The sequence below is a fragment of the Mustela lutreola genome, chromosome 8 (genome assembly GCF_030435805.1).
Source record: "Mustela lutreola isolate mMusLut2 chromosome 8, mMusLut2.pri, whole genome shotgun sequence".
NCBI classification, from domain to species: domain Eukaryota; kingdom Metazoa; phylum Chordata; class Mammalia; order Carnivora; family Mustelidae; genus Mustela; species Mustela lutreola.
In genome coordinates, this window is record NC_081297.1 from 56,090,486 (window position 1) to 56,102,675 (window position 12,190).

Below are 12,190 nucleotides of genomic sequence, written 5' to 3' on the forward strand. Positions count from 1 at the left end.
GTGTGTAAACCTGGCAATTCACAGACCTGTACCCCTGGGGCTAAAAATACATGATATGCTAATTAAAAATATATTTTTTTTTTAAAAAGAGCAAAACTGCAAGTCAAAGTCCAATTTTATGTTTTACTGCTCAGTTTTACCATTATGTTAAAAAAAAAAAAGTTTGTAAGCAGTTCAGATAAGTAATATTAGAAAAGGAAAACAGTGAAAATATGGGACAGAAGGATAAAGGTCATTATTATTTTATTAAATATGAGTAATACTTGTCTAAAAAAAAAAAAAAAAAAAAGGCAGGCCCAAAATGTCCAGAGGCACAAACCCATAAGAAGCAAGCTGCTAGAGTACCTATGTGGCTCAGTCCTTCAGGTGTCTGCCTTTGGCTCAGGTCATGATCTGGGATCGAGCCACATGCAGTGTCTTGTGTAGTGTCCTGTTGGACACTCTGGTCAGGGGGAAGTCTGCTTCTCCCTCCCTGTCTGCCCCTCCCCCCATCATACTGCCCCCACTTCAAGTAAATAAATAAATAACCTTTAAAACAAACAAACAAAAAAGGCAAGCTGACTCTTCCCTCAGAATCCCAGAGAAGCTTGGGAATTGGAAGTTGCAAGTAAACTAGAATACAGGGGTCTAAAAACCTGGGGACCTCTTCAAAGATCTATTTAAAGAGCAATTCGATAGTCAGGAAAGTCAGCTGTACCCAATCAAGTGACTTATTGTGTCCCCTTCCCCACTCCTGCAGGAAACAGGAAGATGGATTCTGGAGATATTGAACTTTCCTGGGGGAGGTGGTGGAGAGAATGAGTGGGAACAAAAACTGAGTGAAAGTCAGCATTCTGAATTGTGTTACTCAGCCTGCTTGCCACACATGGCTCCCCACTTTCCATGCTACACCCAGCTCTCGGACTCTGGGCAAGCAGCCTTATACCCTTCTAGCTGGAGATTAGACTAAAGGATCCTATTCTGGAAAAACCAGACTGTGCCACTGCTACTGACAACTGGAGCTCCCCAATGAAAGAGTCCAGCCAGCCACCTGACTGCCCTACCATGAGCCCACACTGAGACTTTCCAACTGCGCCCAGTGCCTCCTTTTCAACTATGAATGGATGTCCAAGGAAGAACAGACATCTATGAAAAGTCTACAGTGTGATACATAGCAAAACAACAGAAAATGTGAAATTGGAGGAAACAAACAACATACAGAGAACATTTCAAATTAATATCTTCAAAGAGATGACACTGCATATGCATCCAGAGAACCAAGAACATGAAACCATTTGAAAGGAAAAGAAAAGAACAAGGAACATGAAAGCACTCTTGAAAATAGAAGAAGGAGGCGGAGGAGGAGAGGAGGAAGATGAAGGAGAAGGAGGGGGAGGGGGAGGGGAAGAAGGGAGAGAGGGAGAAAGGAAAGAAGGAAAATGTTCATGAGAACATAGTAAGTGGATTGGAATATAAGATTAACAAAATCTCCCAGAAAATAGAAAAAAGAGACGGCCAATAAGAGAAATAATAAGAAAATTAAAGGATCACTCCAAGAGGTCCAGTATCTAAATAAGAATTATAGATGCTTCAAAGAAATAACAAAGAAATTCCCAGAAGTAAAGACATAAATTGATAAAACAGAGGTTCTTAAACCTTGGCAGGCACAAAAACACCTAGAGAGCTTATTAGCTTATTATATATATATATATATATATATATATATAAAATCTGTGTTCTAATAAGCTCTCTAGTAAGCTCTCTCTAATAAGCTGTTCTATATAGCTTTCTATATATTTTATATATATAATATATAAATAATATATATTATTTTATATATTTTATATATATTTTAATATAATATATATTATATTAAAAATATATTTTTATATATAATATATATGATATATAATATATAGATATATTTATATAATAATAGTAATTTTTTATATTACTTAATTATATATTATATAATTATATATTATATTATATTATATTATAGTAATATTTTATATATTTTTATATTTATTAAAATATGTATATATTTTAATATATAAAATATTACTCAGTGATAAAAAAGAAGGAAATCTTGCCATCTGCAACAATGTAGATGCATCTTGAGGGTGTTCTGCTAAGTGAAATAAATCAGACAGAGAAAGACAAATACTGTCAGATCTCACTTATATGCAGAATCTAAAAAACAAACAAACAAAAAACCAACCTCGTAGACACAGAGAACAGACTGATGTCTGCCAGAAGTAGCAGTAAGCCAAGTGGGTAAAGGGAGTCAGGAGGTACAGACTTCCCAGGGATGCCATATACAGCAGGGTGACTACAGTTAATGATACTGCATTGCATATTTGAAAGTTGCTAAGAAAGTAGATCTTAAAAGTTCTCATCCTAAAAAAAATGTGTCCCCCTGTATGGTGACAGATGTTAACCAGACTTAGTGCAGTGATCATTTCCTAGTGTGTACAAATGTCAAACCATTATGTTGTACACCTGCAACTAATACCATGATATATGTCAATTACCTCTCAATAAAGCAAACAACAAAACCCAGGCTGCAGGAGCGCCTGGGTGGTTCAGTTGGTTTAGCATCTGTCTTCAGCTCAGGTCATGATCCCAGGGTCCTGGGATTGAGCCCCACATCGGGCTCCCTGCTCAGCGGAGAGACTGCTTCTCCCTTTCCCTCCGCCTGCTGTTCTGCCTGCTTGTGCTCACTCTCTTTCCCCATCAAATAAGTAAACAAAATCTTTTAAAAAACAACAACAACACAGGTTGCTGGGACCTAAGGAGAGGTTCTATTCATCAGATGTGGGGTGGGGCTCACGATGTGCATAGATACCTATCATGTTCCCACAGGTGATACTGATGTAGCTACCTGGGGACTACACTTTGAAAACCACTGTCAGATTAAAGAGTCCTAGCATGTGCCATGAAAAATGACCCATGCTGTTACATTATCATGGTTTCATATATCAGGGATAATAGAGAAAATCCTAAAAGTGGGGGTGGGGGAGGGAGATGAATTCAAAGTCTCAGGAATCAAAATAGCATGAAACTTCTCAACTGCAAAATTTTCAAAGCTGCAAGACAAAGGATCTGATAGAAAATGATTTCTTTTTTTTTTTTTTTAAGATTTCTTTTTTTTTTTTTTTAAGATTTTATTTATTCATTTGACAGAGAGAAATCACAAGTAGATGGAGAGGCAGGCAGAGAGAGAGGGAAGCAGGCTCCCTGCTGAGCAGAGAGCCGATGCGGGACTCGATCCCAGGACCCTGAGATCATGACCTGAGCCGAAGGCAGCGGCTTAACCCACTGAGCCACCCAGGCACCCTGGAAAATGATTTCAACCTAAAATTCTATACCCAGCCCAAAACTATGAAGCAAAAGCGAGGGTGGGAATGAAACCATTTCAGGTAGGCAAAATGTTATACCTCCAAGGCACTCTCTCAAGAAGCTCTTGGAGGATGTGTTTCATCCAAACAAAGAAATACAGAGAGAAAGAAAGACACTGAGTCTTTGAAAGAGGAACAGGGCAAAGGGAATCCTTTTTTTTTTTTTTTTTTTTTTAAATTTTATTTACTTGCCAGAGAGAGAAAGAGAGAGCACAAGCAAGGGTAGGGGCAGAGGGAGAAGCAGGCTCCCAGCTGAGCAAGAAGCCTAATGTGAGACTTGATCCCAAGACCCTGGGATCATGATCAAAGCCAAAGGTAGATGCTTAACCAACTGAGCCACCCAGACATCCCAGGGCAAAGGGAAGTCTTAACTACTGGCAATGAGAAGTCCCAGGGTGACAGATATGCCACAGACCTCAACCAGAGAGCAACGCACCCAGAGAAAAGCAGAAGGAGGCAGCTCCCCAGGACAAATGTCTCCTAGGAAAAACAAAAAAGGACCGATAAGATTATATGACACGTTTGGCCATATGCAAAATTGTACTGAGAAGGCGTTTTACAGAACTGTTGAAGGGTGTGGGAAGACAGAGCCAGAGATTCAAAGAAATCCAAGCAAAGAAAAAAATGAGGCAATTAACTCCAGGAAAAACAAGAAAGTTGTACAAGAAAGGAAATGTAAACAGAGCATCCAACAAAAAGTTACATTAGAAGAGGAAATGTAATCCAGAATACTTGCCTCAAAAGTAAACAATATTTTCAAAGTCAATAATGAAATCACTGAACAAGGATTTAACCATAAATTATGATCTAAACATCAAGGGGGTGGAACTGGGGAAGAGGAGAGCAAGAATCAAAATCCCCATCCACCAAAACAAGTCAACAAATGAACTGGAAGAATCCAGAATGGCAGTGCATAGATTATTTGGAAATAAGGAAGGAAATACCAGAAGAAATAGCTAAAACAGTTGAAAGTGGTTGCCCCTAGGGAGTAGGATAAAGATTGGGAAAAAGGCCAGGGAACTTCTGTTTTTGTTACAGCCCTTCAGAACTATTTGACTTTTTAAGCTGTGTGTATGTAGTATCTTGATAAAAATAAATATTGATTTTATAAAGCAACTATAAAAGGAGCTATCCCATCCTCTGTTACAGCTCTCCTGCAAGACCCTAGGTGGGACTCCAAGGGGCACCTTCCCGGGCGGTATTATTTATCAGCTCAGCCCTCTTCCTCTCCCAAATGCAATCTCTCCATCTCCTCCTGTTTTGTCAGCCAGCAACTGCGTGGCTCTGTGCCAACCCGACTTCACTGGCAGTTTCCAGAATGTGCCTCTGGGACTTTGCACACACTGTGCCTTGTACCTGGAAGGCTATTCATTCTTTCCTTCTCTACTGTCACTAGGCCCAACAGATTAAGGATGGTTTGTACTTCAGGCCTCTAACACTTTGTCTTTAGCCAGCCTCCTCCCCCACCTAATCTGGGCTAAGTGCTCCTCTTTCCCACAGCCCCCGTGCCCCATGGGTGCTCTCAGCACTGTGAATGCCCCTTGCACGTTTGGCTTTCCTATGAGACTTCGAGCTCTATGAGGGCAGCAATCCTGTTTTACTCACGGGAGCCTCAGGACAGGCTAATGATTATGCAAGTCAATGATTACACAAATGACTGAATACATGAATGGCATTTAGTAAGGGCTCAATAAATGTTTGAATGAGTGAATTAATGATTCACCAAAAAATGCAGACCTCTCCCTCTATCCAAAATGTGGCTCCCCTCTGCCATCTCCATTCCATCATCTACTCTCCTTCCTACAGGGTCATACCTCTCAAGCAGGGTGGCTGTGGCTGGTACCGCCCACCCCTTTCAATCCGCTCAATCGCACCTCAACCGAAATAGAAGCCAAAGCTCCCTGGTGTGGCCAGGGTCAGCTCTCCAGTACAGGGCTTGCTAAGTATCTGATTTGGCACCAGAATGGAGGAAGCCGTTTCAGGACCATCTGCCCAGCCCGGAGAGAAAGCAATCCCTTTAGCTTCCCTATCTCCAGCCGCAAAGTACAGCTATAAGAGGTCTAGAACCCAGACTAACCAGAGGGAACATGGTTAGCTCTTGACTTGGCCTAGATAGAGTCCTGAACTAAGAGATGGGCTCTACCCAGTCTTCCCACCTCCTTGTCCACTTTGCAGGCAAGAGCAGAGATTCTAGCCCTCTGAGCTGCCATGCCTCAGTGACTCCCTGCTAGTGTCTGTGTTCCAGCAGGTAAAGGTATGCGCCCAGCCTGGGGTGCAGAGGGAGCTGGAGGTAAGAAGCCTGAGTGTTCAGAATGAGCCAGACACACAGTAGGGGCTGGATGTTAAAAACCCGCCCGTGCATCACTCCCAGAGCTCCAGAATCCAAAGCGAATCTGGCCTACGCTGGGTCTGTCGAGAAGGGACCAAAATGTGCAACCCTGGAAAGCCTCTAGGTCGCCATCCTGGATCAGGGGCATGCTGCCGCCCCCCCCCCCAAGGGCTGGGTTACCTCAAAGACCCGCCAGGGGTTTGGAAAGTGGCGACCCAAGCTGTGCCCCTATAGGGGCCCTGCAGAGCGGTGGTGGAGGGAGGGGCTGCACCGGGCAGGAATGACTGGAGGGCTGGGGGTGGGGCACAGGAGGGGCCCCTTCCCTTTCCCAAGGCGCCAGCCTTTGGCGTTGGCGTTGGGGATGGTGGTGGAAGGGGGTGGAAGCAAGGGAAAGAGAAGGTTTAGCTTCGTCTAAGGAACCTGGAAATGCGGCCCAGAAATCCACTCCTGTCGCTTATTTAGGAGAAGGGCTGCAGCCCAGCGATTAGTGGCGGTTGGGGGCGCAGATCACATGGCCACCTACGGCTAATTGGTGGGAAAAAGGAGGGGAGGCTGTGCATGGGAGGAACCCGGATTGAGGGTGGCGGGAGTCCGGGCACCCGCCCAAACAGCACCATTTGTCTTTATCTTACACACTGACTATGGGATGGGGAGGTCTAGGGTCTGCTCTGTTGCAGGTTCGTGCACGCAATGAGTCCTTTGGGAATGCCAGGGTGAGGCATATCCATTGGTTTCACCAAGCCTCTGTTGGCTTCAGCCTAGTTTCCAAAGCCCTGGGCAGAGAGGACTCCCCGGTTCCAGGCTGCCGTGTTCATGCTGCCGGTTAGGCTCCCAGGTTCCACTCTGGGTCCAGGACTCCCACTTCTTGGGTGGTAGAGAAAGTGCCTAGGATGCTGGCATCCTGCCTCCCAGTCTTCCTGGCTCAATGTCCCAGGAGTAGAGCAAGAAGGAAGATGCCTACTGGGACTGGCTTCCGACAGAGCCTACTATGTGCCAGGCTCAGCGAGGGGCATTAGCAGTCCGGAGGAAAAAAGACAGTAACTACCCTCAAGGAACTTATATGCCGGGGGGGGGGGGTGCGCATCCAGAACAACCAGATATGAAAATAGGAACACAGAGAAGCATCTCAGAGAGACCTAGAAGGATTTGAGGAAGAAATGGCAATTGAAATGTATTTGATAGGATGAGGAGTCAGCCACAGAGAAGAAGCAAGGCATCCAGGCAGAAAGAACTGTGTGTGCAAAAGTATGGAGGCAAAGGGTGTCAAAGAACCACAGGTGTTTGGTTCCTCTGGACAGAAGCATGGGTGGATGTGTGGAAGGTGTGGGAGACGGGGTAGGTAAGCTAACAGGAGCCAGATCTTGGAGACCATCTGTGCCCAGCTAGACATCTGAGCTTCATCCTGAAAGTTCCACAAAGACAGGATGAGATCTGCATCTTCTAGGAGAGCTAGGATTTGAACTGGGGACCTAGAGAAGGAAAGAAGTTGGTTAGGAGTCTGTTGCCAGCCTCCCCTGAGGTAGCAGCAGGGAAGGTAAAGAAGGACAAGGCCTGACTAATAATACTTGGGAGGGGAAGAGTCCCTGGTCCTCAGGACTGATTGGGGGTGGGCATGTGAAAGAAGAGTCTTGGGCGACCTCAGGTTTCTAGCTTGGGGAACTGGACACACACAGAAGGAATGGTTCTGGAGGAAAGGCTGATGATGGTGAGAGGAATGTTTACTAAACACTCCCAGTGTTTCAGGCACTAACTCTTCATATATGATCTCAGCTAATTCTCACAATAACCTATAATGTGGGTACTAGTGTTCTTCCCATTTTACTAGGAGGAAGGTAGTCAAAAGGTTAAGAAACTAAGTGGTCGGGTTGGGGTGATCAGCATGCCTGCACCTCACAGAAAGCATCTTCCCAAATCTGAGGCCCCAATGAGGTGTCCCAGGCAGATCTACAGAGAAGTTACACCCACTCCCATTAGCTCCTCCCCAGCCCCCAGTATCTGGCACCCCCACCCACAGTTCACTCACTGTAACTCATTCCCCCTTCCTCATTCGGACCCAACCTACCCCCGCCACCCCCTCAGCACCTTGCTCCAGGCAGCCAGGACAGGACTGAACAAGCCTTGTGACAAGAGGGCACAGGGCTCTGGAACCACGGCACTGAGACCCCACCTTGCCATTATAACACAAAACGGAACTGAGACTGTGCAGGGACAATCAGAGAAACCAAGAAAATGAATGTGTTCCATTTGTAATAAAAATAAATATTTTTTGGGTGCCTGGGTGTCTCAGTGGGTTGAGCCGCTGCCTTCGGCTCAGGTCATGATCTCAGGGTCTGGGGATCGAGTCCCACATTGGGCTCTCTGCTCAGCAGGGAGCCTGCTTCCTCCTCTCTCTCTCTGCCTGCCTCTCTGCCTACTTGTGATCTCTCTCTGTCAAATAAATAAATAAAATCTTTTAAAAATAAATAAATTAATAAATTAATTAATTAAATATTTTTTAAAAAATGGAACATTTCAGTGACATCAGAAGGTCAAGGAAGGTCTCCCTTGGCCCAACCCTGTGTTTATTTTCTATAGTGAAAGGGGCAGGATTTGGGAGCAGCATGCGTCTCCCTGAGTGGAGGCCCCTCCAGCTATTACCCTTTCCCAAAGCTTAGCTCAGGTACACCAGGTCCAGCTGGAGCAGCTGCGACAGACAGGGATAGCAGCTCCTTTGACCCCCCTACCCTCACCACCCCAATGTTCTGGCACATGGTGGGGGAGGGAGGGTGCTTCTGTTTTCATACTGTCTCTCACCAACCCTCCAGGTGAGGTAAGGGTGAGGCAGGGGATGAAGCAAATAGGTAAGCTTTCCCTTGGCAGAGCTGTCAGGCCCAGAGAGCCCTGGCTTCAACGGTCACTTAAACCTCATTAAACAGCCCACCCGACGTCACACAGCCAGCAATTGGTCTGGGGCTTGGAGGCAAGAGGTTACTGAAGAGGCTGTTTTAGGCAGAAAAGGGAATGTCCACGTTCTTCCCACCTCCACCACCCCCATAGCCCCCCATAGCTGGTGGAGACCTAGAATCTGGGAGAGGAAGGCAGAGCAGGAAGAGGCCTATGGCCTGTCTGTGTTTGGGGGTTCCAGGCTCCAGTAAAGCTGGCATTACCTTTTAATTTCTGGAGGCACAAAGATTCCCACCAGGCTTCTCAGGGACCTTCCCTCCTTGTCTGTTGCCCCCCATCCTGGGTTCTATTTGCACCCTGTGCCTCCCTCTAGTCTTAGAAGGGTTCTATTTTTTATACATAAGCCTTGCTTTCACCTCAGAACAGGTACTCAAGTGCCCTCTTCTCTGCATCTCTTATGGCCAACTAGACAGAGAAGGCCTCTCCCACAGACAGGAGATTAAAGCAGTGTTCTTCCAACTATAAGTCACTACCTGTGGGTCATGAAATCAATGTAGGCAGTCTTGGCCAACACCTTGAAAACATGAAATACAAGAGGAAATATCAGGTGGCTCAGTCAGTTAAGTCCAACTCTTGGTTTTTTGGCTCCAGTCATGATTTCATGGGTTGTGAGTTGGAGCCTGGGAGATGGGCTCCGCGCTCAGTGGGGAGTCTCCTTGAAGGGTCTCTCCTCTGCCCACAATCCCCACCCCCACCCACACACTTTCATGCCCTCCCTCTTTCTTTCTTTCCCTTGAATAAATAAGTCTAGAAAGAAAGAAAGAAAAAGCTTGTACACTTAAAAAAGAAAACATTGGAGTGCATGATAGCAAGGGTAAATACTGTCCTGTAAAACTTGTTTTAGTTATCCTACAATGTAAAATGTGTTTCTTACTGTGACTCTCCAAACTCCTGGACAAAAGAGCACTGGTTAAGAAGTACAGTCAAGACTGATACCAGCAAACACAGAAGGCTGCCTGCCCTTTGGCAGGCAACACGCTAGGTACAAGAGACACACTAATAAATAATACATAATTCATTAGACTCAATAATCTCAATCTATCTTCTGGTTGGGAAGCCGATAAGCAAACTGCCAGTTGCAGGGCAAAATGTTAAGTGCTTTAAGAGAGTGTGTAGGAGGCTATAAAGCCCTGATGTGAGACTGGATACTGGGAGGGCTTCCCAGAGGAGGTGATGCAATTAGACTTCTTAGCAAGAAAAGACGGTGACTAGATTCTAGTATTTCCTCCATTCTATACAGAGGAAAGGAACTACAGGAAAGGTTCAGGAGTTCTAGTCTTAAAAATCTAAAGACAAATTCTAGTCCTGCCTCTTCCTCTTAATAAGCTAGTGAGAGAACTTAGGTAAGTTAATTAACTTTTCCAGACCCTCTTTCTTCATTGACAAAATGGGCATGAAACTGCTCTGTCGGTCTCAAAGAAATGAGAGATTAAATGAGACAGAGAGTGCATGTGAAAGTACTTTGTAAACTATAAATAGGGGAGGGATTGTCTCCATGGATAAGGAAACAGAAACAGAAACAGAGATGGAGTGTCCTGCCCACCGCTACAGAGCTGGGGGGAGCAGGTGTCTCTCAATCCTCAATTCTCAGCTCCTGCCTGCACTCTTCCTCCTGCCATCCCAACCCAACTTACCTGGCAAAGGGGCAGGGGGCAGGGCCCAAAAGGGCCCCCCACACCCAACTGAAGATTTACCTTAAGAATCCTATTGGTTTAGTGATTCTTTTAATAATGAGGGGAGGGGCGCCTGGGTGGCTCAGTGAGTGGGTTGAACCCTCTGCCTTTGGCTCAGGTCATGATCCCAGGGTCCTGGATTCAAGTCCTGCTTCGGGCTCTCTGCTCAGCAGGGAGCCTGCTTCCTTTCCCCCCTCTCTGCCTGCCTCCCTGTCTACTTGTGATCTCTGTCTTTCAAATAAATAAATAAAATCTTTTTAAAAATATAAAATAAAATAATGAAGGGAGATAAGTATGTAAAAATGCCTTCCTCGGGCTTGTGGGTGGCTCCATCCCTGAAGTGTCCCACTGAGTGTTCCTCTCTTGATCTTGGCTCAGGTCATGATCTCAGGTCGTGAGATCAAGCCCCTGCCTCGGGCTCCAAACTCAGCACAAAGCCTGCTTGTCCCTCGCCCTCTGTTCCTCACCCCACTAGTGTGCTCGTGCTCTCTCTCTCTCTCAAATAATCTTAAAAAAAGAACTCTTCCCTTTCCCCTTCCGTTAATGAATTAAGATCTACCCAAACTCAGTTTTTAAAGTTACATAAGCATCATTCAGATCTTCTGTAACAGCTTTCATTTTGGAAAAACAGCATTTCCATTAATATGGTGTTATATAAAAAGGTTCTGTGTATGTGTGTGTAAGAACAGAAGAACCAGGCACGCATGAGCACTATTAAGACACACAGCCTGATACACATCACAACCTCACCTCTCCTCGTGAAGGAGGGACTGGGGCAGGGGGCAGGTATTTGATGGTACTTGGAGATTTAAGATGTGACCCACTTGTCCTCCACCCCTCAGTGAGGCCTGGTGTGAGTTGGGCCATGGAAACTGCAGAGGGAAAGCCATCAGCTACTCCCACTTGCCAGGGACCACAGAAGTCCTGACCCGCTGGAAGGCCGTACCTTGGTAGGTGAGTTCCATTAAATCATTGACTGTTAGGGCTAGAAGCAGCTCAGAAATCAGCTGGTGCATTCTATATCACTCCTGCCAGCCTTGAACAGTTCCCTTCCTCTGAAGGCAGCCCATGTCACCTATGGACAGATGTAGCTCACTGGAAAGGGCCTGATACTGAGCTGAAACTTGACCTTCTGGAATTCTCACTTCTTGGAAGCAAATGTGTGTGTGTGTATATCCCTTGAGTCCAGGAGCCATAGCCTGGGGAGGGTGCCTGAGGCCTAAGAGCAAAGACGGAGGGGAAGGAGCATTGAGTCCACCAAGCAAAAGCTCTTCCCTTGGAGACCTCGATCTGTCTAATCTGAGGCTGGAACTATAGGGGAAGAGGGGGAGGAGATAAACCCTGAATGGGAATGAGTGAGTGGCTTTGAGGAAAGCCCTGCGACCCATCTCTCATTTGGACAGTAGGTCAGACCGTACCGAGGTCAGTTCCAGTTCTGATATTCTGGGGTCCCGAGTCCGCCCCCCACCCACATCCCTTTCGAAGATTCTGTGGTTGTACTTTTATGTGTAACTGTAGGCCCACGATTCCAGGGCCAAGCAGGAAGAAAACAGTCCCGAACCCTCCCATCCTGGCCGGACCTAGGTTAGGACTCGAGGCTTGCCTTGGTTATGTGAAGGGCGGAACCGTTTCACCTTACCCGAGAACAGACGCACAGACGTGAACACACCAGCACCGAGTACAGAAACGTGAGCTTTGGAGTGTCTTTTTAAGTAGTTGGGAAGGGGGTGTGGCCGAGGAGACTGGGAGGCCTCAGCCGGACGAGGGGGGAGTGGCCCGGGGGCGTGGCCGTAGCGACTGGAATGTTGTTGGGTCCTCGCACCGCATAGTAAGGAGGGTCCACGCCCCCTTTCTCCGAGAGGGCC

General features: G+C 46.2%; 1 protein-coding gene across 1 annotated transcript in view; it reads right to left on the reverse strand.

The window, feature by feature from the left end:
• The window catches only part of ATP23 (ATP23 metallopeptidase and ATP synthase assembly factor homolog), a 102,618-nt gene extending 90,523 nt beyond the window's left edge, over nucleotides 1–12,095 (reverse strand). The window contains exon 1 of the mRNA XM_059184783.1: nucleotides 11,965–12,095. The gene's annotated coding sequence lies outside the window, so the exon portion shown is untranslated. The remainder of the gene's footprint in view (nucleotides 1–11,964) is intronic.
• Nucleotides 12,096–12,190: the final 95 nt, after the last annotated feature.